Here is a 6000-nt window from a genome sequence, read left to right as displayed (position 1 = left end):
ATCTTGGGATACATTTCCTTCATTTGTAAAGTTATCATTTTCATCTTTGGGATACATTTCCTTCATTTGTAAAGTTATCATTTTCATCTTGGGATACATTTCCTTTATTTATAAAGTTATCATTTTCTTCGTGGGATAACTTCCTTCATTTATAAAGTTATCATTTTCATCTTGGGATACATTTCCTTCATTTGTAAAGTTATCATTTTCATCGTGGGACACATTTCCTTCATTTGCAAAGTTATCATTTTCATCTTGGGATACATTTCCTTCATTTGTAAAGTTATCATTTTCATCTTGGGATACATTTCCTTCATTTGTAAAGTTATCATTTTCATCTTGGGATACATCCTTTCATTTGTAAAGTTATATTATTTTCATCGTGGGATACATTTCCTTTGTTTGTAAAGTTATATTATTTTTCATCGTGGATACATTTCCTTCATTTGTAAAAAGTTATCATTTTCATCTTGGGATACATTTCTTCATTTGTAAAGTTATCATTTTCATCTTGGGATACATCCTTTCATTTGTAAAGTTATATTATTTTCATCGTGGGATACATTTCCTTCATTTGTAAAGTTACATTATTTTCATCGTGGGATACATTTCCTTCATTTGTAAAGTTATCATTTTCATCTTGGGATACGTTTCCTTCATTTATAAAGTTATCATTTTCTTCTTGGATTTCATTTCCTTCATTTGGGAGGAAATCACTTTCATTTTTAAAATTATTTTCTTATTTAGGAAGTAATAATTTTCATTCTTTTAATTTGTTTCCTTCATTTTAGACGTCATCGCTTTCACTTTGGGAAGATATGCAAGTTTATATGTAGGTACTTTATATGGAAGTTATCACTTACATTTGGAATAATTCTGCTCTTTTTCGAAGCTATCACTTTCAGTTTAGAATCTGTTATTCTTTTCATTTCCCGGTATTTCCCTTTCTTGAAAGTTATTCCTTTCATTTTCCGATGTTTCCTTCATCTTGTAAATTATCACTTTCATTTCAAGGTTATGACTGATTTCCTTTTTTAAAATTTATGACCCACACTTTGGAAGTCAGCATTTTCGCTCTGGAAACCATCATTTCAGTTTTGGATGTTGTCTCCTTCATATTGGAAATGACCGCTTTCAACGTGGATTTTTCTACTTTCCTTTTGAAACTAGTTCATTCTGTTTTATGAATATTAATTACGTTTAGAAACAGATAATTTTAATTTCGAAAGTTTTCATCTTCATTTCAGAAATTAACGTCATTTTGAAGTTTACGATTTTCGTTTCCTTTCCTGATTTGTACAATTATTAGTCATCTCACAAACTAACAATTATCTTTGAGAATTATCACTTTCACTTTAGAAGCTGTCACCTTCATATGGGTAATCGTCACTTTCATGTAAGAAATTAGAATTTTGATTTTTAGAAATAGAACTTCAGTTTTAGAAATTATTAATAACGTTGGAAACCATTACCTCCATTTTGATAATGAATCTGGTTGGGGAAGGAAGAAAAGACTATTAAGTGTATTGTGTTTTAATGAGGGTTAAGTCTAATGCTTAGCAAATATCATCAAATATACCCCACAGTGCTTTGGACGAGAGAGAGAGAGAGAGAGAGAGAGAGAGAGAGAGAGAGAGAGAGAGAGAGAGAGAGAGAGAGAGAGAGAGTCTAATAGACTGAGCTGTTAGCTGTAACAACGAACTATACTGAAAAGTAACATGGAAAACAGGTTTTAAACGGCACTTGGAAGAAAAAGAACATTGAAAACAGTCGTACAAATTGACAGATAATATTTGTCACTTTTTCCCTGTCTCTCCTTTTTTGAAGCGTCCAGGAAATCCTGCTAGAGTGTTTGCTACAGTGTCAAGTGGAATTTTTAATTGTTTTTATTTATCCACAGGAAATGAAACACTGAAACAAAGCTGACTTAATCCCACAGATGCCGCATTAGTGAGAGCTCTTATCTCCCATTTCCCTTTCCTTCTTAAGGGTTTTAATAAAAGTCATTGTAAAAATTCATTACAATTTTGCTGAACTATATATACAGAAACATATTTAGAGAGGAACGGAGGGAGGGAAGAAGAGACATCGTTTGCTTTATTCGCCAGCGTGTGTGAGAGAGAGAGAGAGAGAGAGAGAGAGAGAGAGAGAGAGAGAGAGAGAGAGAGAGAGAGAGAGAGAGAGAGAGAGAGAGGTCAGCAATAATTGCAACTTCTGTTAATTATTCATTTCGAAATAATACGGGATCCCATTGAGTATGTAATACTTCTTAACGAGAATAACCTCTTCTTAGTTTCCAGTTACCATTCGCTGCTGTATCACTTCTTCACCGCCCGGAATTTCCTCGGTTTTTGAGGAGAGTAAAGACAAGATAGAGCAACTTGCATCATACAAGTTCGGCCACCGCATCTGCCCCTCCCCACCTCCCGAACCAACAACTTATACACAGCTGGCGTCCTTGATATAGAAGCAATATGACTTACCAAGAAATAGGCTCAGGGGCTCCCTTATTTTTGGGGACTTCTGGTGGTACCAGACGGTGATGCTGTGTTCTGGATGACTATTCTGACTACCCTGATAGATTAATTTACACATTTTTTATATGAGTCTGATAGAATAGCGCCAGCTATTTGTTTCTCGGAAACAAGGTACTAGCGCGAAAGGAAGGAAAAACGGAGAAAATGATGAACAACGACCAAAGTCAACTTTTCTAATTACACTCTCTTTTTATTCTAAGTTACGTTTCATCATCGCTCTCTCTCCCTTATTTTTTGTTATATAATATATATATGTTGTGTATACAGTATAATATATATATATAATGTATGTATAAGACAAAATCCACGAAGGAAAGAGAAACAATGGAGTGCTGCAAGGCCTTTCGACCTGTGGTCCTTTACTTAGCAGTGACAAGTCGAAAAGGCCTTGCAGCACTCCATTGTTTCTCTTTCCTTCGTGGATTTTGTCTTTATTTATATATTCATCACGTTCCATATTTTCGTGATTCAGTTATACACACATACTCTCTCTCTCTCTCTCTCTCTCTCTCTCTCTCTCTCTCTCTCTCTCTCTCTCTCTCTCTCTATATATATATATATATATATATATATATATATATATATATATATATATATATATATATATATATATATATATATACGGTATATAGAGCCTATACATCCTTCCAATTTTCTGCGTATCAATATTACATGCATGTGTGCACACTGTCAGCTTATACTTAAATGTTTCCTGACAGGAAATTAAGTTTTTACACTTTCAATACAGTGCATACCGTTTGGTGCGTTCATTTTCGTGTTGTCCCCTAACTATGATGTTAGCCATTTTATATATAAATAAACAAAACATCTTTTAATTTTCCAAGTCTATATTTTCCGCGTTAACTACAGGAATGGTAATGCAGCGTTTCAAGCTGTACATGATCGACTGAAGTGTGGGAGACACTTAATGTTAAAGGATCATGTAATCGTGTTGCTATAAAATCTGTTTAAGCTACGTCCAGTTCCCTCTCTCTCTCTCTCTCTATGTCTTTTATTTCAGTTAGACATTGAAATTATGTAAAAAGTAAATTCCTACAATTCTCCTATGCATTACGTTCATCCGCCTCTCCTCTTTCTTTTAATTTTCCGCTTCTGCTAACATTCATTGAATTCATGATGTCAAAGAACTGCTTTTTTTTTTTAATAATGTCCTAAGATTCTCTCTCTCTCTCTCTCTCTCTCTCTCTCTCTCTCTCTCTCTTTTAAGGAACATTTTCCCCCCATCCCTCGAAAGCTGGCTTCGTCCCATCGGAGCTCGACGTCCACATTGTGTGTTCTCACTGAGCGTAATAGAGCTTTGTGTCGAAAACAAAAGCTTCATTATCAACGCACATCTTCTCCATATTCATAAAATGACGAAGCCAATATTTGATTTACGGTGTATCTCAGTAACATTTGAGTTCCTCATTTGCACGCGACCGAAAGGCCATTGGAAATTCCTCTCGATAAGAAATGAATGAAAAGAAACCCTCCGAGTTGCTGCTAGACAGAATTTCGATCAACATTTTCGGGAGGTCTCTGGGGTATGTGAAGGGGTTGCCCGGTGAAAGGGTTGTTTATCTATTTTTAATTTTTTTTATTTTTTAAATGTCAATTATAAATTCTGTGTATAATTTACGACAGGAAGTCGGAGTAGATGGACCGTAAGAATACGAAAAATACAGATTGAAGTTATGTTTATTTATATGAATGTCAGTCTTATCTTTTCATAATTAAGCTCAAATTAAAATTATTTTACAGAAGGGAAGTAGATTATCCTTGGATACTTCAGACAAAAAAAAAAAAATCTAACTTGCTTAGAATTTGACTGAATGTCAAGATATATTCCCATCCTATGTTAAATATTAGGATTTGTTTTCTAAAGGAAACATCAGTTTAGTCTACTTGAGCAATCTGTAAACTATTTTTTTTTCCTGTCATTTTTCGGATTTTACGAATAAAAAGCGTAAAAATTCTGCAATATTCTTCTAGAAATGAATTTTCTTTTTCAGTATGAAAAAAGTGTCAACACTCATAAGTTTTCTAAGAATTCTTTTTCCGTACGGAAAATGTCTTGAGGCTTATACCTATTTGTAAGGTTATTTTCAGCATGAAGTATAGAAAATGTACAAAGTATAGAAACTCGTACGCTAAATTTCTTGGAAAATCTTTATTGTACGAAAAAATATATAAACTCATATGCTAATTTTCTGAGAAAATTTTGGAAACTAAAAATCTCTCTTTTTACTGAGTGAAAATTTTGGAAACTGTAAAAATCTCTCTTCCTACTGAGTGAAATTTTGGAAACTAAAAATCTCTCTTTTTACTGAGTGAAAATTTGGAAACTGTAAAAATCTCTCTTCCTACTGAGTGAAAATTTTGGAAACTGTAAAAATCTCTCTTCTTGCAGAGTGAAAATTTTGGAAACCCGAAGTGCAACTCTTTTAGTTGGGTGGTTATTCTGAAAATTGAAAAAAAAATTCTTAACAGAATGAAACCGTGTGAACTGGAAACGCATCTGTTCTTATTGAGCGGAAATGTTGGAAACTGGGCATACCCTTCACCTTACTGGGAGACAATGGATAAACCAACTTTTTTAGTCGGATGAAATTTTTAAAACTGGAAAATAAGTTTCTCGTTGGTAGGAAATTTTGAAAACTAGAAAATCCCTGCCTCTCCTTAACAGAAAATCGAAAATCAACCCTTCTAATTTCCTGAAAACTTGAAAATTGGAACAACAAAAACTCCTGTTGGCTGAGAAATTTGAAAATTAGAAAAAGAACTCTGCTTCTAGGACAGAAATTTGGAAACTGGAAAAACAACTCTGCTTGTAGGATAGAAATATGTAAACTAGAAAAACAACCTTTGTTATGTTGAATTTTTTACACAGGAAAAACTTTTAGATAGTTTGAAAACCAGTGCGAAAAATATTTTTTACTAAGCTTTCCTTTCCTTTGATCTCTCCCTTTTATACATACAGGTAGGCTTGATTATTTTTAGGCTTACTTCATGTGAATGAGAAATTAATAATAATAATAATAATAATAATAATAATAATAATAATTGTTCTAAAGGGTCCCCCAATAATAGAATTGTTAAACGCTCCTGTAAAATATGTAAACGCTTTCGAACTTTACTCTGGGTTCATCTTCAGTCAAAAGTGATTTTTGACTAAAGTTGAACCCAGAGTAGGGTTCGAAAGCGTATAGGCTACAAATTTTACCCGAGCCTTTAGCCATTTTATTATTGTGGACCCTTTGGAATATTTATGAACTCTCGTGACAGAGAGTTTTACTCCCAATAATAATAATAATAATACAGAATCGAAAATTAACATGAACTGAATATATTCTACAATACTATGCAGCTCTTAATTACCAAGACAGTCACATCTTATTCTGATCTAAGATGGAATTATTGCAAGTTTCAAATACGAAAGCAATCTCCGCCCAGCCTCTGAGAC

Source organism: Macrobrachium rosenbergii, chromosome 53 (assembly GCF_040412425.1).
Source record: "Macrobrachium rosenbergii isolate ZJJX-2024 chromosome 53, ASM4041242v1, whole genome shotgun sequence".
Classification (NCBI taxonomy): domain Eukaryota; kingdom Metazoa; phylum Arthropoda; class Malacostraca; order Decapoda; family Palaemonidae; genus Macrobrachium; species Macrobrachium rosenbergii.
Note: the sequence above shows the minus strand (reverse complement) of the source record.